The sequence below is a fragment of the Callorhinchus milii genome, unplaced genomic scaffold (assembly GCF_018977255.1).
Source record: "Callorhinchus milii isolate IMCB2004 unplaced genomic scaffold, IMCB_Cmil_1.0 Scaffold23, whole genome shotgun sequence".
NCBI lineage: Eukaryota > Metazoa > Chordata > Chondrichthyes > Chimaeriformes > Callorhinchidae > Callorhinchus > Callorhinchus milii.
In genome coordinates, this window is record NW_024704764.1 from 3,239,365 (window position 1) to 3,261,510 (window position 22,146).

Consider the following 22,146-nt stretch of genomic DNA (forward strand, 5'->3'; position numbering starts at 1 on the left):
GGGGGAGGGGGGGGAGGGGCGGGGAGGGGGGGGGGGAGGGGGGGGGAGGGGCGGGGAGGGGGCGCGCGCACGCAACGCACATTGAACGGTGGGTGAGCGAGCAAGTGGGGAACGAGCACGTAACGCACGCATAGCGTCAGTGATGACGTCAGCAGGCCGGGTGGGGCGTACGCAAGCACGCACGGCGACGTCGCACCCCCCCGCTCCGGGCCGCCATTTTGTGCGGAGAGGCCGAGGTTTCCGGGTTGGCTGTGGATGAGCCGGGGAGCTCGAGCGGCGGCCGCGGGGCACAGCGAGCCCGAGACTGAGGCCCTGAGCAGCAGCCGACACCCCCCGCCCACCACCATCAACCGCACACTCCACACCGGCAGCGCCCCCACCCGCCCCGAGCATGTGAGCGGGAGAGAGGTGAGCGGGAGAGAGAGAGAGAGACCGCGAGAGAGAGGGGGGGAGGCCCCAGCCTGAGGGGGGGGGAGAGAGGCCCCAGCCTGAGAGGGAGAGAGGCCCCAGCCTGAGAGGGAGAGAGGCCCCAGCCTGAGAGGGAGAGAGGCCCCAGCCTGAGAGGGGGAGGCCCCAGCCTGAGAGGGGGAGGCCCCAGCCTGAGGGGGGGGGGGAGAGGCCTGAGGGCAGAGGCCCCAGCCTGAGGGGGGGAGAGGGAAAGAGAGGCCCCAGCCTGAGGGGGAGGCCCCAGCCTGAGAGGGGGAGAGAGAGAGGCCCCAGCCTGAGAGGGGGAGAGAGAGAGGCCCCAGCCTGAGAGGGGGAGGCCCCAGCCTGAGAGGGGGAGGCCCCAGCCTGAGAGGGGGAGGCCCCAGCCTGAGAGGGGGAGGCCCCAGCCTGAGGGGGGGGGGGGGGGGGAGAGGCCTGAGGGCAGAGGCCCCAGCCTGAGGGGGGGAGAGAGAGAGGCCCCAGCCTGAGAGGGAGAGAGGCCCCAGCCTGAGGGCGGGGGGGGGGGGGAGAGAGGCCCCAGCCTGAGGGGTGGGAGGGGAGAGAGGCCCCAGCCTGAGGGGGGGAGGGGAGAGAGGCCCCAGCCTGAGGGGGGAGAGAGGCCCCAGCCTGAGGGGGGGGAGAGAGGCCCCAGCCTGAGAGGGGGAGGCCCCAGCCTGAGGGGGGGGGGGAGAGGCCCCAGCCTGAGGGGGGAGAGGGAAAGAGAGAGAGGCCCCAGCCTGAGGGGGAGGCCCCAGCCTGAGAGGGGGAGAGAGAGAGGCCCCAGCCTGAGAGGGAGAGAGAGAGGGAGGCCCCAGCCTGAGGGGGAGAGAGAGAGGGAGGCCCCAGCCTGAGGGGGAGAGAGGGAGAGAGTGAAGCTCACCAGCCGCTCCAGCTGTTGGGATAAGGTGCACAGCTCAGGCCTGAGGGGCAGCTGGTGGGCCCACAGCCCCTTCCCTCTCTCTGCCGAATGCAGTCTGTATAATAGGGGACCCAGGCTGGGGAGGAGGTAATGTTGGAAGAGGGAGAAGTGGCTGTATTTGCATTTGCCAGGTTTGTACACAGGAAAGTTTGCGTGTTGAGAGAGGGAAAGAGGGAGAGCCTTCCAGATGTCAGGATCTTAAAACCTGTGTTTGCTGAGGTCGAGTACAAGAACAGACCTGTCAAGTCTTGCACGTTTGGGACTAAAAACATTTTTCAAAAAAAATCCAATTCTCTACTTTTTACATTTACTGGTCATTTTCTGGCATTTGGTCTTGAATCCTAACATAAGTTGTCACGCAACTGAGGCACCGACTGTGAGCTAGAGGATCACTAATGTCCGTAACTTGCAGCTTCTGGTTTGTGTTGTGATCTTATCAATGGGACCAATATTATCAAATGGTTTCCAAAGCTGCCAACTCTGTGGATAGTATGAGCATGTCAGAAATGTTGGAATTTGAGTGAGCGCAAACGTATGATTCCACATTTATACACCTGTAAATCTCTCTTTGAACCCTGAGAAGAGGTTGTGACCTATTGATCACCACCTAGAGTACAAAGCTAGAGAAGTCATGTTAAATTTATATAAAATTTTGTTTAGATGACATTTAGAATACTGTGTACTGTTCTCATCACCATATTACAGGAACAATACGATATTGGAGAGAGTACTGTAGATTTACTTGGATGTGGCTAGGGATGAGTGAATGAGGCTGTCGAGAAAAATCAGATGAATTCATTTATATTTCTGGAGATAAGCCGATTGAGAGGGGACCTGTTGGAGGTGTTTAAAATTATGAAAATATTCAATGCCAGACCCCGATGTGCTGTTCCTCGGGGTGTCCTGACGTGAAAGGGGCTATCCAAATGTAATTTGTTGAATAATCCCTCCAAAACAAAAAACAATAATAAATTGGTCATTTTCAATCTACGACTGTTTGTGGGACATTGCTGTGCGCAATTGGCTGCCGCGTTCGCCCACAAATATACAGTCAATTCACTTTACAGTATATTCTGTGAAGCGCTTTGGGACGTCCTCCTGACGTGAAAAGCGCTATATCAAATGCAAGGATTATTATTATTATTATTGTTGGTGAGTCCAAAATGAAGGGCCGTAAATATAAGGTAGCCAGTAGCAGATCTAAAAGGGAGTTTAGAAACAACAGCAGCAGCAAATTAGACTTGTATAGCAGGAAGTGCAGAGGATCTGAAGCAGACCGGTGTCCGCCGAACAGAGGGAGCGGACAGGTTGATATGGGGTTATGAGGTCAGGGAGGTGGGGGGCGAACAAGACCATTGGAGGGCCTTGAAGGTAAGAACGAGGGCTTTGTACTCAATTCTCTGAGGAATGGGAAGCCAGTGAAGCCGGGCAAGAAAGGGGGTGATGGGTTCCTAGAGCCTGGTGCGGTAGAGGACACAAGCTGCAGGGTTCTGATTAATCTGCATCTTGCAGAGGGAAGAGTTGGGAAGTCCAGTGAGCAGGCAATTGGTGTAATCAAGCTGGAATATAATGAAAGCATGGATTTGGGACTCGGTGACTTGTGGTGAGAGGCAATGGCGGAGTCGGGCAATGTTGCGGAGGTGAGGAAAGGCGGAACAGCTTTACACAGATGGTGGTAAGACGGTGAACACTGTGATTGAAGTAGAAAGCATCAACATACATCAGGAGGAAACTTGATACAAGAAGGAAATTGGAATAGGAGAGGGGCTTAGGAGGGGTAGAATCTTCTGTGGAGTATAAAAGACCGGCATGGACTAGTTGGGCCTGTTTCCTTGCAGTAATAGTCTTTGTAATTCTATGCTTCTTTTGGGCACGTAAAGATCGACTGGTTTTCAAAGCTGTCAACTGGGATCCAGTGTGTTAATAGTGTGGAAGCAGTTTCCTTAAAACTAATGCAGTGAGATTAACATGAGACTAAGTGATTGACTAGTCTCGGAACAGTAACAGTGGATGGCATTTATTCTAATGATTGCATTTTGGTACATTAAATTAAATAAGCATTGAGCATTTCACATTGGAATGAAGGGGGAGAAAGGAGGAATTGATGTAAGCGCCCCAATTTTGCTCACTATGTCTAGGAGTTGTCCAACTAAAAAATCTAATTATACTTCAAGATTTATAATATAATACTCTGCATCTTTAATAGAAGATAGTAATAATAGATTATAGTTTGGAGTATGGTACATATCACATTGGGCGACTAATGAATTACAGTACAGTAATTATATTTTTGCTGATTATAACTTTTTAAATTGCTTTACCCTTAACTACTTCCTTGATATGGGAGCAAACAACTGAAATCTGTTCAGAATGCATGGCTAAAGGGAGTGCAACCAAAAAAAAAGCAGAAACAAGTGAGCACAAAGAGAGATTGTATGACAGGTACTATACTACCGTAAGTAGGTAAAAAATTCAGCAGTACAATATGTGGCTGGAATAAACTGAATACTGTAATTAGTTATTCATTAATTATACAGGGAAAAATTCTTAGCATTGAATCTAATATATCAATACACAGTACTTGGGGTGTTTAAAGTAATGATTGAGGGTTAATGTTAACTAAACGAAGAGAAACGGGAAGGAGCCCCTCAATTATTCAACTGGTTCTGGCCTGTAAGTGCAATCTGATTCACTGTAGTGTGCATACGGTATGATTAGGCCTGGGAATACAGTACTGATGTACGCAGTGTAAATACTGAGCAGACTAGGAATACATTGCTGAGTCACTCCAGAATTTGAACAGATTGTGACTGATCTGTGTGATAGTTATAGAGCAGCTGGACTAATGCAGTATACATTTCTGAACTACTGAGACGTACACAAGACACTGCACTTCATAATAAATCCTGTGAAGCGCTTTTAAAATTACATCATCGAAAGCTTGTTCAGCTGAGTTGGACGCCAGTCACTGTATTTTCAAATACTTACTATACTTGGGCGCACATTGTTTGCGCGCATACTTTACAGATACTGACAGGCTTGGGAATACAGTAGTGTTGAACACACTTACGATCAGTGCAATATTTCCAGGCTCAGAGTATATAACAATCCTTGCATTTGATGCAGTGCTTCATCACCTTGATAAAGCATCTCAAAGCACTTCCCAGGATTTACTATAAAGTGCAGTGCCTTGTGTATGTGTAGGCAAACGCATTGGACAAAGTATGCATTATATTGCAAGCCTCTGCTCTGCACGAATGCAAAATAGGGTGAGCATGAAAAAAAAATTAGGAAGAAGAAAGAATGATTGGGCTGATCAAATCTGCTTCCTCTTTTACAGCAAACATTGTTGACTTTTCCTCCTTTTATTTCATCCCTGTTAGGATGTACATAAACACAGACAATAGTTTCAGGCATGTGAAATGTGAATTCATTCTAAATCCAAATGCAATCGCACAAAAAGAGAATTCCCAACCTATCACTATAATACAATTCAAACCTGATCGGTACATTCATTTGGTCAGTAGACTGGAGTTCTCATGCTCAATAGAAATTTTGATCGCCTTTGCTTATACATATCCCAATAGAAAAGCGGGAGGGAAATGCATGATTAGAATAATTGAGCCTAGGAAAATGGTGGATCCAGGGACAAATAATGCTTTATTAAAATTACATAATTGAAAGCCTGTTCAGCTGAGTTGGATGCCAGTCACTGTTTTTTTCAAATACTGACTGTACTTGACTGTACCTGGCTGTATACATTTATTTAGTATGCTTAGTAATACAGCAGTTTGGTTCGTGAGCAGCCTGGCGAGGGTGAGCAGTCAACTGGTTGGCAACAAGCTACAGAGGGTCAAGCTCCGTGCACAGTAATGCGATTAGAAATGAATCTGCATTAGGTAAAAGTAATTTTATGACCCAGTTGATCTGATCTTTGTGCTTTATAGACTATTGCCCTGTGTTCAGGTTCAACCTTGCTCAACCAAGTTCAGTAGAATATTAAATGTTATGCAAGATCCATCGCCAGGATAACTGAAACCTATTAGTTAGTCCTGAGTGTTTTGTATCAGTGTGAACGCATTGAGTGGAGATGTCCTAGATATCCAGTGACATCTCCTTTCCAGACAGCTGTGATGTAAGATTCTCCAGGTTTTGCCCAAATATGCCTTAAGAGCATAAATTGAAGCTCTAGGTAAGCCTAGCTTGTGACATGAAGCAGAGTTCTGTAAATCAATCTCCCAATTTAATCCTGTCCACACTGAGTTAACCTGTCAGGTGGTGATAAGGTGCTACATAGCAGCCCAAGTTGTCGGGGAATACAACATCTGCTGAGAGTCCTATTCCTGATATCTGTTGGAAATGCCTAAGTGTACACTGTAGGTTGAGGTAAGATGGAAGTGGCTGGAGCGTGATGGCATCCATGGTTGAATAACCCACCAATGTGAAGCTCGGTCACATGAAGAATGTCCACTTAGCATGAAGTACTGGAGAACTGCCGCCCACTCTGCAATCTGCAGAGTTTGTTGAGAGGTTTAGAACGGAAGTGTCCTGCAGAGGGAAGTTGACAAATTCCTGGTAGCTTAATTACTGTGTTTCTAAACCTGAACCTTTGTGAAAATTGGCACAAGTCTCCTTTACTAAGCTGTGACAAGCCTGCCTTGGCTAGATTACATATTGGACTATGTTTTGATCTGAACACACTTCTCCTTTCAAAAAAAAGCAGAGTATATAATCGTGTCATTTGTCCAAAAGCCAGCAATTAAGTCATCAGTGTTGAAACAGCAATGAGAAAAATCTGCAGTACTTCACTGACTTGGTACTTGTTAGCAAGGTTTGAATACCCAGTCACATTGGGTTTAATAGAGATGTACAGGTCTAATTGAAAATCCCATTGATGCAGCTATAGTAGACAACAACCACTGATACATTCTGTTACTTTTTTAACAATAAAACTAAGAAAGTTTTTATCAATTTGACCACTGACAAGGCAGAACTTGTGTTACGAATATTATTGAAATAGATGCCAGTTGAGGTCACGTTTTTCATCACCTGTAATTTATGCCTCAAGTTACAGTATCAGCACCGAGTGAATCTACTACATTGCTACTCGTGCAGAGTGCCTATGTTCCCTAACTCCAATCTGCCCTCAGCCTGTGTTGGTGTATTTTGTAGGCCACCAGAGCAGGAAGAGTGATTTATTGAGGAAACCACATGTTTTGAAGTCTTTGTGAAATGGAAAGCAGCATCTTGGCAGAGAAGAGCAGATCATATGGTTTTCTGAAAATTATTAAATAAACTGGATAATGACTGCGTGGCTGCAATTAGGTTTTTTTTTATAAATTCTAGGTTTACATAACCTGTAAAAAGCAATCATTCCTACTTCCCACTGAACTAGTCAATTCAGGGAATGCAGTGATTCCACTATACAATAAAACTCACATAAGTAGTATCAGTTGGGACCATAACATTTAATATGACTTACACAAAGTCCGAGTTGAAGGCAAACTGTATAAATCGTAGAAAATCCGATTTAATCTATAATCTACATTGCTCATGTGTAATTTAATGCTGCTGCTAAGTTTGTATGGGGTGATGGGTCAATACTACATTTTCAGTAATTCAATATCTCTTGACCTGTTGCCGCATGTGCCTTTAATGGCAAACTTTGGAATCACGGGAAATGAGGTTCTGTATATGCGTTGACGGATCAAAACTACGTTTCCTGTGATTCAATGCATCAGGTTGATAAGTGCAGGAATAATGGAGGATAGGGAACGACATTACGAGTTAGGAAGTGTTTAATGTGAGTATTGCAAAGAAATCTAAGTGGTTTTGATAGGAAACTGAATAGGGACTTTGGCGATTATATGATTTATATTGATAAGACTTGTGCGAGTGTTACTGCAACACTTTATGTGGTAATTAAGAAATCAGTAATTTTGTGTATTAATGGGAGGAGGGAGTTTACAAGATCAACTCTGCAAATATATACATTAGGTGCAATTAGCTACGAGTCCGCGCAGGACTATGCACTGTAGTGATTGTATAGTTTTCCCTACGCTTGCGCCATAGCATGTAAATGGGGATTTTATAGTTATCCATGCCTTGTTTAAGATGGTGGGTCTTTCTCTCATCCTCAGTTATGTTTTTCCCACCTCCCATTACCCTTCTTTTCGTGGAGGTGGGGTTTGTAATGGGGCACTGGAGCAGGCACCCATAGTGAAGTATCTTGGTTTGATTATAGATTGAATTAGACCATTCTGGAGCCTGCTTGTCATTTCCACCACAGCAGTCAGTCCTGTTCTCGCCCAACATCTGAACACTGGAAGTTATTGCATGTAAAGTTTTCAAAGTGATGCAAAATGCATGTAAATGTGAATGGAAGGTAATGGGAGTAAGAAATTTGTGCTACTGTGGTATCATTTGAAGGATTACATTCACAGGGGTTTGTAACCGCAGACAGATAAGTAGTAGTTGTGGCAGTTTTGATAGTCCTGCCATTTGCTCAGACCGGGTGAAAGCTGATTCATGTCATCTCCATATTCAGTGTGCAAATTGCTGACCAAAAAAAAAGATAAATGCCATGCCTACGGCAAGGTGACGGGGTGTAGAAGTTGAAAAAAAAACTTGCAAGGATTCTTAAAGTGATAAAGGAGTTTGGGGTGAAAGGTTAAAATTGTTCCAACTGCCAGTGGGCATTGCATTGCTTTAAAGGTGTCTTAAGAGAAAATATTTTTCTTTATTTAAAGCAAAGCTCAAGTAGGAATGAGATGATACTATTAGTCTCGGTGTCTTTGGGCGGAGCAGAAAATTGGTGATCACCCCACCTGGAAATGTGTTTTAACATCAGGTTAGAACAGGAGCGGGTTGGTATGTGGAACCAAAACCTGTTTACATATATGAGCACACACACGTTTGAATAGCTTCAAAACACATTGTCTCGGCTCTTGCATAACCAATGGCAAGGAAGAGGATGCCTGGCAGTACCTGGAGACCCTTATTGTGACATGAGCCACCAATGCAAGAGAAAGAAAATAGTGAATTTGTGGGAGTGGAGAGCAGAAATCCTTAAGAAACTGATTCTAACTGCTCCCCATTCCTTTGCACCAGGTTTGTTTCCATCCCACTTCTTGGGTGACTCACTTCTCCAGCTGAGACAACGTCTTTCGATGACTCAGCGTTGCTCTCAACTTGTCCACTGCGAGGGAACTGGCGCAGTGTGACCTACCTTCGTTGATTTTTCTTTATCCTCTCTCTGGACTGATGTCAAGCTATTGAAACTCACTAGTAATCTGCTTTCTGTTCTGGTCAACAGATTCTAGAGTTCTTTTCCATTAATAATAAAAATAAGAGTCCTTGAATTTGATATAGCGCTTAGCATGTCATCTCGAAAGGCTGTAGTGACTGTAAATGCGGCAGCCAATTAGAGTACACCAAGTGAATGACTAATTTTATTTCCATGTGTGGTGTGTAAACTAACAGCGTTTAACAGTCGTGGATATGGTTGTTTTAAGACAATATGATCTGAGGCAGTCCTGTTGTTAGTTTGAAACTGACTTTCTGTGATTATAGTGTTTTGCAGTTTTGTGCAGGGGAGCGGTGAAGGTGGGAAGTACATTAAAAAGCAGATAACATCACACTGATGGGACAGGGTAATATAATCTAAAACAGTTATGTAGTTGCATGTTCCCATTTCACACCAACATCATACTGAGATAGGTGTTGATGAAAGAACGTCTTAAACTTGTGAGATGTACTTTTTGAAGTGCGTGGGTAGGCAGTAACATCAAGGGGTGTGATTGGATTGCAAAAATGCAAAAAACAATTGGTCAGTTGCTCCTTTATTAGCTTGAAACGTGTTCTAGAGTGTATGTCCACAATAATTTCTTCCAGTAAATGTGGATAAAAGCAGATTTGAAAGACTTTTGTTGCATTGAAAGCTTGGAAAAGCACTGGCATTGTACGCTGTGATCTCACAAGCACTGTTATTGGAACTAATTTAATGGGAACTATTCAAGGAACTGCAACTTCTGTATTTAAAAAACACATTATTCCCACGTCTTTGTCAGCCTTTTGGGCATTGTACTTCAAAAATTTTATTGTATTAAATGTTTTAAACTTCAGCAATGGGATAAGTGAGTTTTACATCCAGGCTGTGACCATTTGTGCTGGCTGGGTAGTGTTAAAATGACCCATTTAGATGAAAAAAGACTAGATTAGCATTCAGACCAGGACCGTTAATCTGCTTAAGTGCCGATTGCAAAGTTCTGCACTGAAAAACAGTTGTTCTTCTGTTGGTTATATTAACCGATTTATAATATCCTGTAAGTACAAAAATGGGTCTTGCTTGACTTGCTCATTAGTTGCTAATTTATAACAGAATAATAATTCTGTGGTTTTTTGGTGGGGGAGGGGGAGATTGAACAAATATATAATTATAATGTAAAAAAATCACTAATTTTAACATTCCTTTCACTAACCTGTGGCTTTCATTTGCTTCTCTGAAAGGATTCATTCTAATGAGGGGATGTTGTAGATGTAACAAAATCTTGTGGTGAAACATGATAACTGCCTTCATTTAATCATAGTCCTTGCATTTTATACAGCGCCTTATCATATTGTTGTGGATGTCTAAAGGATTTACTGTGGGATGTTAGTGACTGTATGTTTAGATTAACGCAAGAAACATTTATTTATAAATGCTGAACTTTGTGATGCTCAGGTGACAATTTTAATTTTTTGGGGGGGTTTACCACTTTTTCCTAACTTCAGCCGGCTCTGTTTTGCTAACTTGCTAACACTGCTTTTACTGATGCTAATGCTAACGCTAAACAGCAGCTGAGGTAGTGCCAACAGAGTAAGACTTAGCTGGTAGATAGTAATAATAATCCTTGCATTTGATATAATGCCTTATCACGTCTTCGAGACATCTCAAAACACTTCACAGAATATACTGCAAAGTGTAGTAACTAAAAAAGATGGGATTCTGGGTGGAAAAGAGCTGTGTTGTCAACCCCGAAAGCCTAGATCTGATTAAAGTGAGCAAAGAAATGTCAATACATAATAAAATCCAGATGATTGTAAACACAAGTGATGTGATTTAGCAGAAAGTTGTAGAAAGGCACACCTTAATTTTATAGTAGACGTAAAGAATTAAGGCAATCCATATGAGTTTTAATATCCAGGACAGCATCAAGTATTTGGAGGGAAAATAATTCATACTTTAAAAAGAACACTTTATTCATGCTGAGAACTTTCCCTGACCATATCTGATATCAATACATATTGGAACATGTTTTGTATTAGAGACGGATACCAAGTGGTGCATATGCCAAATTGAGTGATGTGAAGTAAAATAGTAAAGGTTTGAAATTTTACTGAAGATCAAGATAGTGATTCTGTGGTGTCCTTGTGGGATCTGATCACTTAGAAAACTGGATTACTTTAGCCTGATCAATGTGTGAATTTGTATTTTTTCAAATGACAATTCTGAGCTGGCTTTTTACATATTAATGCAATGAGATACTTGTAGGAAAGTGACATTGACATCCAGTCACACAGGTTAACAGCTGATGGCTCCACGGGCTGTGATATACACTTGGTTTTGGTTGCCTGTAGCCAAGCTTTGTTGAGGACATAGTGATAGTTAAAGGGGATGGTTCTTTTAGCTTGCATTGAATTGAGTTGCAATCATTTCCTGCTCAGTTATGTTCATCATTTTGGTGGTAGCTGTGGATGTGTTATTTAATGTACGTTGATAAGGGGGAAAAGGTCACCTTCAATCTGACAAATGGCCTCAGTGAAAGGATATCCCCCCCCACCAACAACAGCAATGGATTAAAAGGAAGACAAGTGACCTTGGGCATCTCAGCCACAATTTGCCACCAGTGAATCTTCAGGAGGTTTGTTCAGTCTGCTTCATTGCACGTTCATTGCTCACTGTTTACAATCCAATTTTGCTTTGGAGTTTGTTGCTTTCCGAATTGCACAGCTTGTACATCCTTGCAAGGCTTCTCATCTCCTGGTTTGCATATCTCCTCCATTCTGGTGCTGCATTATCAGCCATTCTAAATAAATAGCGGTCACGCATACCCTGTAGAATGATCAGCTTCAGCTTTACTAAAGGATAAAGAGAAAGACAATCCTCCTTTAGACTGAGTTTATTTTTCTCTGCACCAGAGTAATCTGATTCATGTTTGTTCAAATTGTCCAGCTGTTTTAAATTACCTGTTATAATGTATTGGGTTAGGTCTGTATCTTTGCTCTCTGGTTTAGTTTTGCGTCTGACATCCTGCCCTGCTAGTCAAGTTACTCATTTTTTCCTAAGCTACTGCTGGGTGTGACTGGCAGATTCATTGGACATGATCTGGATGAGAATCCTTTTTGATTGTATAATGTGGGGTAAAGAGATGAAGTTGCGGCAGACAACCAAGAACCAGGTTTAGCAACAGTAGTAGGAATAGCCTGTCCAATTATAACGTTTCCAAGTTTAGAAATACTATCCTGCTACATCCCATCATGAACGGACTATTCAAGAGGAAAAGTTCTTCACCATTTTTATCGAATCTTTTCACAAATGATTTCCTTCTTGTTGCTCAACTCTGCGTCTTGACACACACGGAAGCCCATCACCAATTTTTCCAAACCAAATTGAGAGTTCAATGTGTGAAAATCTTCCCTTTGTCTGGAATGGAATGTGCACTCTCTCCCCAGAGATTGGAGCTTAACTAACTCCAGAAGTTATTATTAAGCACACGTTTGCTGCTTGTCCAGCAAAGACCACCCTACCCATCGAGGTTTTGTCTTGCAGGGTTGTTGGGAACCGAGTAGGGAGAATGCTCCCAGTGACTGGCCTCCCCCTTCAAAACCTATCGATTGAGCAGGTATCAACAGTGCTTTGGAGTCCTCCAGACTCGCCTTGGAGCCAGCTCCGCCCCAAGGATATGCCACATCAGTGTCATGATCTGCTCTGCCTTCCCTTACCTCCACAACATGGCCTGGCTCCACAACTGACTTTCCCCTCAGGCCGTCGAAGCCCTCATCCATGCATTTCTTACATCTAGACTTGACTACGCCAACTCCCTCCCTGCTTGACTTTCCAACTCTTCCCTCCACAAGCTGCAGATCATCCAGAACTCATGTGCTCTCCGCACTTGGCACCGTGACCCTATCACCCCCACCCTTGCCCGTCTCCACTGGTTCCCCATCCCTCAAAAGATAGAGTTCAAAATCCTCGTTCTCGGCCATCCGGGGCCTTGTTCCTTCCTACCTCTGTGATCTGCTAACGCGATGTCAACCTGCCCGCTCCCTTTGCTCAGCAGGCTCCAGCTTTCACCCTCTATGCTCCCCACCCATTGGAACTCCATCCCACAGTCCTTTCGCCTTGCAGTCCATCTCCTGCCAGATCATCTCGCACCTCCAATCCCCCATCATCAGCCCAGCTAGCTGGTGTTTAAGTGTATATACTTACTTTTATTGAGATGCCCAAAACTGAACCCCGTTCGTCCCCCTTCCTGCAGTCCCCAGTGTCTGTCCAGTCACAATAGTATTTTCTTGCATTTTTGTATTCCACACCTCTTGCTATAAACCCCAGCAATGCGTTTCGCCCACACATTACAGTCACCGTGTTTTACAGTAAATCCTGCGAAGTGCTTTGAGGCATTCTCCTGACGCAAAGGGCACTGTAGCAAATGTAACGATTTATTATACAGTATTTGCCTTCCTCCATGCCTTGTCCATGCTTTTCAGCATTCAGCCAGTTTCCCCAAATTGATATAAATGTGATTTTTTTAAAAAAGGAATCGTGATGGTATTGCTATTGAGCTTACAATATGTGAGAGTATCACCATGTAAGGCTCTGTTCTCCCATTGTACAGATATGCTGCAGTGCCAGTGAGTAACATGAAGGAATGTGATATTGATTATGAATATAATTTTCTATAACTCTCCAAGCGAACGTCAGCTGTATGCCACTGCACCAAATGTTTTGGGTACATTTAAGTATAAAATGTCAGTGGCAAAACTGCTAGTGCAGTGACTCATTCAGGATTGAGTATTATTGGAAAGCTTAGTTAGGAGTGGTGTTAGGAGTATGACATGGGGAAAGAATTCAAGGGAGCAGAAAGTCAGAAGAATATTTCGGTTAATTTTTTTTCAAATGTCGGGAGGGATGAGATGGCTCTCGGTGCAGTCCCAAGAGGTGGGTTTTTAGGCTGAATTTAAATACTGTTGGGACCGGGTCGAGACGGAGGGGTAGAGGGGTTTAGGGGCAGCATTGGGTGAGAACTGGGAACAGGGAAAGTCGATGCATAGCATGAGGAGAAAGAACCTGGCAATTTCCCTTCAGAGAAAAGTCTGCAGCATTGCTGATGATAATGTTGGAAGTATATTAGAGTAATTTACTGGAGAACAACTGCCTTGGAGCACTTTGCCTCTCCTGGTGACATCTTTCTTTTCAATTTGTGCAATGTGTACACTTGCCCTTAAGACGTCTGATTTGTTGGAGGATGGCGGGCAGGGTAACATTTTTCTTTTTGAAGCAGATTTGGCTTGACCGTAACCTTGTCTTAGTAGTGGATCAGAACGCAGGAGGGGTGCAGATTTCAGACAGCGGGTGATATGTGTGTGCAAGACATGATAGCCCAGCACATTCAATTGTCCATAAGCACGAGCTGTGTTGACGCCTGAAAATTGGTCTTTACGTGTTTGCTTTGAGAACATTACTCACTGAACTGTGTTTAGTGTATTTGTTTTAAGTGACATGATGCCAATCCGTGGCTTGTATGTAGGATACAGGTATTTTCCTTTGTTTGGATGTAGAAGAACTACGAGCATTGAAAATTTTATCTTAGCCCTTATTGCTTTCAGACTGAAAAATGAGAGTACAAGGCCACTAGATGTTACAGTCCTTAAATAGGCAAGCATAAGAATCTAGCTTTCTGCGACATTTTCACTGGAGTGTTTATGTTGATAGTTGGACTCCCCCCTGTTACTAGTACATTGATGAATGTGCGAGTTTGATCTTCTCTTGTCTGTTTACTGGACCAGAATGCAGTTAAGCGCTATAACCTCTTAATGGTATCATAATTCATGGGATCATTGCTCCCACGCAGTCTCTGTACAATTCTTTAGAGACATTCTCCTGGCATGAATGGCTCTTGTATAACTGTGTGAATTATTGTCAACACCATGCAGTTCAGATTCGAGGGCTTAGAATCAACAACAACTTGGATTTATATAGCTCCCTCCACGCCGGACGGTGTCTCAGAGCGCTTCACAGTAACGGATCCTAAGCCCGAGGGAGGGGGAGGAAGGTGACCAAAGGAGGGGTCGAAAATAAAGGTCTTCAGCAGAGACCGGAAAATAGGAAGAGAGGGGGCGAGACGAAGGGAGTGAGGAAGGGAGTTCCAGAGCCTCGGGGCATAGTGGCTGAAGGCACGGCCGCCGAGGGTGGAGCGGAGGACTCAGGGGACAAGGAGGAGGCCAGACCCGGAGAATCATAGAATATTACTGCACAGAAGGAGACCATTCGGCCCAGAGCTACCCAATCAATCCCACTCCCCTGCTCTTTCCCTATATCATTGCAAGTTTTTCCGTTCCAAGTACCTATCCAATTCCTTTTTGAAAGTTGTTATTAAATCTGTTTTCACTGCCCTTTCAGGCAGTTCATTCCAGACCGTAAAAACTTTCTGTGTATTTTTAAACAAAAATTCTGCTCATCTCTTCTGGTTCTTTTGCCAATTATCTTAAATCTGTGTCCCCTGGTTCCTGACCCCCCCCACCAGAAACAGTTTTTCCCTGTCTACTCTACTAAAACCCCTCATAATTTTGAACACCTGTATTAAATCTCCCTTTAACGTTCACTGCTCTAAGGAGAACAATCCCAGCTTCTCTAGTCTGCACATAATTGTGGTCCCTCATCCATGGTGCCATTCTGGAAAACCTCCTGTGGGAAAGGGCTTTATCTTGGATTGACAGCCACTGGGCAATGAATCATAGAATTATACAGCACAGAAGGAGGCCATTTGGCCCATTGTGTCTTGCACCGGCTCTTTGAAAAGAGCTAGCGAATTCAGTCCCGCTCCCCCACTCTCTCCCCATAGCCCTGCAAACTTGTCCTCCCCAAATAGTTATCCACTTCTTTCTTAAAAGTTGTTATCGAATCGGCTACCACCACCCTTTCAGGCAATCCATTCCAGATCCAAACAACTTGATGTATGAAAACATTTTTCCTCACCTCCCCTCTGTTTCTTTTAACAGCTATTTTAAATCGGTGTCCTCGGGTTACTGACCCACCCGCCAGTGGAAATAGTCTCTCCTTATTCACCCTATCGAATCCCCTCATAATTTTGAAAACTTCTAGTAAGTCTCCTAACCTTCTCTGCTCCAAGGAGAATAATCCTAGCGTCTCTAGCCTCTCCTGATAACTGAAGGTCTTCATTCCTGGTACCATCCTGGTAAATCTCCTTTGCGTCCTCTCCAATGCCTTGACATCTTTCCTAAAGTGCGGCTCCCAGAACTGAACACAGTCTCCAGCTGAGGCCTAACCAGCGTTTCAGCTACTTTGAGCAATGAGAGCAGGAAGAGACCAAAGACACTGACCTGCAGCTTTTAGGAAAAAAAACTATTTGTCAACCTAACAAAAGGTGCTTGCTGAACCTTCTATCTATGCATAATCTATGCATTAAGTATCCTACGTGTAAAGCATCTGGAATACATTTATTAGATCATTCCATTTTCACTGTTAATCATGGTGAACCCTGGCTAATTTTGTCCCCTAGAGCGATGAGACCAAGCATTTGTGCCCATACCGTTCTCCTGACTGAGAACAACAACTCTTTAGAGACCTGAGATTGAACCTGGGACCTTCCTGTCTGAATTGGACATTGGCTGTACTACCTGGGACATCAGGCAGTTCCTGTGTAACGTGAAGGACTTGCTACGTGCCTCTACAATCACTGCTCCTCAACATGACTCTGAACTGCCAGATAAGGAAGTTCTTTTGATCCACCCACTCTGCCTCATTCACTTGATTCATCTTTTTCATCCCATTTTTTTCAACTTTCATCACTCGCTTCCCATTAGCACCCATTTGATTTTGCATGTGGCTTTCTGGGCCAATTTTTTGACACATTCACAATATTATGCGCAAAGAAATATACTGAATTCACTTATAATTGGATTGCTGCTAATTTTATTCTGCTTCCATGTGGATTCTCGGAGAGGGAAGAGTTGCTCCTTGTCTGTCTTGTCAATCAAATCCCCCCTTTAATCTCCATAACTCCAGGGAATATAATCCATGTTTAACCAATTTCTCATCATAGCTGAATTCCTTCATCGTGGACTTACCAAGGCCAGTAAATTGTGCTTACATTGCGTGTCCAAAACTAAACACCCCTTCAAATGAGGTCTGTGTGGTAAATCTGTGGTACAAGCCCTCATTTTGTCAACAGAATAAAACTGAATTGTTTGACCCTCAACAGTCCTTTCTCCCTCAGATCTGTGCCATGACCCACTTTGCCTTCCCCACCTCAGCAACATCGCCCGGCTCCGCCACTGCCTCACAGCTCAGGCCGCCGAAACCCATCCATGCATTCATCACATCTAGGCTCGACTACGCCAACTCCCTGCTTGTCAGCCTTCCCAACTCTTTCCTCCACAAGCTGCAGATCATCCAGAACTCTTCAGTTTGTGTCCTCTCCCGCACCAGGCTCCGTGACCCCATCACCCCCACTCTCCTTCAAGGCACATCTCAAAACCATTCTGCCCTTCCTGCCCTTCACCCTCCCTGATCCTGATCCCCAATTCGGGTCCAAATCCCTGACAACCTAGCACCTTGAGACGTCCCCCCGAACCGAAAGGCGCTATACAAATGTAATTTTGTATTGAATTGGAGTTCGAAGTTGGAACCTGGGACTGTCTCCACTCTTTTGTGTGGTGCAGCAAGTGGAATAAAGACTGTTCTGTTGCACTAAGCGAAAGAGTTTGAAATGTTTGCTTGTGCAATGCACAAATATCCACAAGGTGATGGAATGAGACAGACTGCCTCTTGGGTTATGCAAGTTGGGACTGTTTCATTTCAGCTATTTCCTGTACTGTCTGTGGAGAAATCGGCATTTCATTTGCAGACATACTCTACTGAGCGTTCCAGCTTCAAACTTGTTTTTGTAAGTTTAGTAACTACTGCTTTTTAGTTGAGCCCTGGGATCACTGCTTAACCTGACCCCCACCACACAAAAAAGGTTGGCAGTTAGGGGGTCTATTATTTCTGTAAGATGTGCATAATGGTATGCAGCCCTGAAGAGTGAATTTTAAGTGTAGCCTGAGGTGCTGACTGTGGAAAGAGCAGTCGACCAAACTACATTCCACTTCGCCCCTTCTGATTAGAAGCAGCACTTTTAGTTTTGCAGAATGAGGAAATCACAAGGTGCAAGTGATGGGCTCACAGTAGCCTCAGCTCAGGGTGGTGTTTGCCATAGACTGGATTTAGCCTGGGGAGGGGGGCGGGGAGGGCAAGTAGAGACAGAGAAACTAATGAAACTGTGCAGAAGAGGCTGTTTACATTTTAGATCGTTTTCATCATGGATTTCAGGATTTTCAGACGCTAGCGCTTCAATTTAAGATAGTTAGTAAATGAGCAATTGGGGAAGTTAGGAGAAATGTTTTTATGCACAGAGTAGTTAAGGAATGCAGTGCCCCTCTGGAACCAGTTGTTGAAGCAAAATCCATATTAGCCTTTAAGAGGAAATGAAACAGATATCTCAAAAAGAGAGAGCTGCAGGGATGTTGGGGAAAGAGCAGGTAATTGGGGCTGGTGGGCTTTTGATGTCAGCATAGATGCAATGGGCTGGATGGTCTTCTGTGCTGCGATGTAAATTTCCGTGGTATTATGGGTTTCTATGCTACCCTGTGGAAAGGGTGCTATATAAATACAAGTCGTTGTTAATGATATTCTGGAATACAGTTTGGTACTGTACGGAATACCATATGGAGAATTTGACAAATATTTGAAAACGGAAAATTTAAAAGGGGTTTTGGCAAAGGGTGGGGATGTGTGGGCTAAACGGAGACCTCTCTCAGAGAGCCGACAAATAATCCTTATAATAATACTTGCATTTGATATAGCGCCTTACCACATCATTGAGTCAACGCAAAGCGCTTCACAGAATATACTGTAAAGTGAATTGACTGTATATTTTGTGGATGAAAAACAGCAGCCAATTACTCACAGCACTGTCCCACAAACAGTCGTGGATTGTGTGACAGAATTATTATAAAAATTGAGGGAGGGATTATTACCCCCAGAAATAATAGTAAATGCATATTCATGATAGGCCAGATGGCTGCCTAATATCATGTAATAGTCTAGGATTACTTTGATAAATAGTTCTCAATTAAGATTTTGATGTAAAAAATTAGGAAAGCAGGTGGCAGCTGCCACTTGAGTGGCAGTTCTTTGAAAAAGGGAAATAAATGGAACATTAATTAACTACTGCTTACCGCTTCTGTAATGGAGTGGAGTCCTGTAGCTCAGTGGTGTGGAGTCCTGTAGCTCAGTGGTTAGAGCAATCGCTTTGCAAGTGAGAGACCAGAGTTCAATTCCAGGCAGAGGGCGAAACCTTGGGCAAGTTTCCTTACTCCACACAGAGCCTAATAATAATCCCTCCAAAACCAAAACAATAATAAATTGGTCATTTTCAATCCATGACTGTTTGTGGGACATTGCTGTGTGCAATTGGCTGCCGCGTTCGCCCACAAATATATAGTCAGTTCACTTTACAGTATATTCTGTGAAGTGCTTTGGGACGTCTAGAAGACGTGAAAAGCGCTATAATATAATAATAATCCTTGCATTTGATATAGCGCTTTTCACGTCGGGAGGACGTCCCAAAGCGCTTCGCAGAACACACTGTAAAGTGAATTGACTGTATATTTGTGGCCGAACGCGGCAGCCAATTGCGCACAGCAATGTCCCACAAACAGTCATAGATTGAAAATGACCAATTTATTATTGTTTTTTTTTGGTTTTGGAGGGATTATTATTAGGCGTGCGGAGTAAGGAAACTTGCCCACGGTTTCGCCCTCTGCCTGGAATTGAACTATATCAAATGCAAGGATTATTATTATTATAATGGGAGCAGCAGTTTGGACTGGAAGCCTGGGCCCATAGCCTGGAAGCATCTGAGGTGTGAGCCTCGCAAAGAGTTGCAATAAAAATAACTTAGGAACCTTGGCTAAATGGGATTTGTAATTCATTTTGTAATGAGGGTGGACAGGTATCAAATTGAGATCTGCTGCAATGTGAAAAACAAATGTGCCAGGCTAGATTTCTAATGAGTTTACTAGCTGCTTGTCTCAACAAGTGTTATTTAGTAAGTTGCAAAGCATCACCAAATACTGACTTAGAATATAGATTTTCATTGATTTTTGACCAAGCGAAAAGGGCACTGCCTTCCATCAGACATACAGGTTTGTTAAAATTACAACGTGGTGGGGTGGAGAACTATTGTTTTGTGTGTTGGTGATAACTGATTTAATCCCCTGGTGACTGGTCAGTTAGCACTATGCTAATTGCCTAAAGCTTTCCAACGCAGAATGTAACTTGAAGTGCATGATGATTTCAGTGTTGTTGTAATGTTAATATTGCATTTAAAAAGTCCCTTTTCAGTTTGTTGTATTAGATGATCAAGTGTTCATTATTTTGATTCATCATTTATTGATTTATAATTAATAATTCTTACAGTTGATATTTTCATGTCAAGAAGATGTCTACAAAGTGCTTCACAGGTAAAGTGTAGCAACTGTGGTTGAACGCAGCAGCCAATTTCTACAAAATGTGTGACCAATTTTATCTGTGGAATTATTGCTCGGGGCACAGGATAAACTCCCTTCTGTTTTCAAATAGTGCCATGGGACCCCTAACATCTAGCCGAACAGGCAGACGAAACAAAATTTACTGGAGCTCCCTAACTCTAGGGGTCTTAAATGCAGTGGAGATGATAGGATCAGCCTTGATATCCTGCTCCTGGCTGATTGTGGAGATGGCAGGTTTATCTGGAGAAATCACAGATTGATTTTTATAATTAACATCCATACATTGATATTCCAATTATACGTTTAATGCGTTCAGATATTGGCTCAATTTTAACGTACTCATGCCACTTGATCTCTTCATTATACCAGTTTCACCGTTTCATTATTTTCCTCTCAAAACAGTTTCCTTCCATTTCTCTCATTCCTTTCAACTAGTTCTTTACAACATAGTTGAAATGACTTTGTCATTTGATACGGTGCTTTCTCAGACATCATGAGGGACTCGGTCAGGACTGGGGAGGTTCCAGCAGACTGGACACAGCAGGTATTTTTCCCATATTCAAGAAGGGAGAAAAACTAAACCTGGGAACTATAGAGCCATTAACCTGACTTCAATAATAGGAAACATTATGGAGTCCATCATCAGTGGAAGATTTCAATTAAAATAAATTAATTTGAATAAAAAAAACAATAGTACTCCCCACTGACATGATGCAGCTCTGTTGATGCTCTCAGCTAAACCAACCTGTGTTAAGCTATGCGTATCAAGTTGGCTGGCAGGAGTTTGAAAATGTTGGGTGGACTTTTAAATAATGGAATTGCACACTTTTTGCTAACCTGGTCCGGCTATTTCCCAATTCTGGATATGTGGGGGGTGGGTTAGGGTTCTTCATGAAAGACTCCCCCACAAACTGTGGCAACTGAGTATCAAGAGCAAAACATGATAATGGATTCAGAATTGCCTGAAGGGTAGGGAAGCAAGATCAAAATGGGGAGAGGCATTAAGCAAGGTACCTCAGGAGTCTGCACTGGGACCCTCCTGTTTCACTTCTATATTAATGACCTGGATTCGCAGACCTAATTCGCAGATAGTTACATTTACAGATTACACCAAGTTGGGGGAACTGTAGAATTAGAAGCAGCAAAGGCCCCACAAAGAGAGCTCGATAGGGTATGCATATGGGCTGATAAATAGCAAATGAAGTTTAATACTCAAAAATGCAACGTATTACATATAGGATCCAAGAATAGAAAACACAAGTACTCCATGGATGGGATTGAATTTATTTGCCCAGAGGGAAGCTGAAAGAGATCTAAGGGGTGTTATTTGACTCATTCTTCACTGTCAAAACAGTATGAGCCAGCAATAAACAAGGCAAACAGGATGCTTATTAAATCAGTTGAGTTTAGATCTGCAGACGTCATTCTCAGACTGTACAGCACTCTAGTGAATACTGCATACAGTTCAAGTCATTATAAATTAAGGGGCTGCCCAGGCCTAGAAGTGGTGCAGAGGAGCATTGATGATGATCCCTAACTTTAGAGGAATGAGCTATTAGCAATGTTTAGACAAGCTGGAGATCTTCAGTCTTGAGAGAAGGCGACTCCGAATGGTGCCATGGGATCTTTATTGTCCACTTGGACAAGCTCACACAAGATCTTGACTTAAGGTCTCACTCGAAAGACGGTATCTCTGACTATGCAGCCCGGGTTTATATATTTTTTTAATTTAGATGTTGAACCTGGCTGAATGCAGTCATTTTAATTCTTGTCTTGTAGAGATAAGAAGCAGGTGAATAGTAGATTTTTCACTTCCCTTTTCCTTCCCTGGGATGCACGGGTGCCCTCCCTCAAGTGGCCTTTATTCATGCATCAACCTTGATAGCAAGTGTTGGCAGACTTCTCGACCATAGACCATAGTGCACCTCACATCACAGCCAAGCCCAGACCTGTTATCCTATTCTTAACCAAAGTCCGCAAAGGTGTTG

The 22,146-nt window shown here is 43.5% G+C and overlaps 1 protein-coding gene across 3 annotated transcripts in view; it reads left to right on the forward strand.

Moving 5' to 3' along the window:
- The first annotated feature begins 226 nt into the window (after nt 1–226).
- The window catches only part of LOC103190894 (WAS/WASL-interacting protein family member 2), a 40,963-nt gene continuing 19,043 nt past the window's right edge, over nt 227–22,146 (forward strand). For 2 of the 3 annotated variants that reach the window (XM_042343153.1, XM_042343151.1), the window contains exon 1: nt 227–408. The gene's annotated coding sequence lies outside the window, so the exon portion shown is untranslated. Of the gene's footprint in view, nt 409–17,470; nt 17,512–22,146 lie in introns of those variants that run through there. The other variant, XM_007911809.2, reaches the window with a different exon arrangement.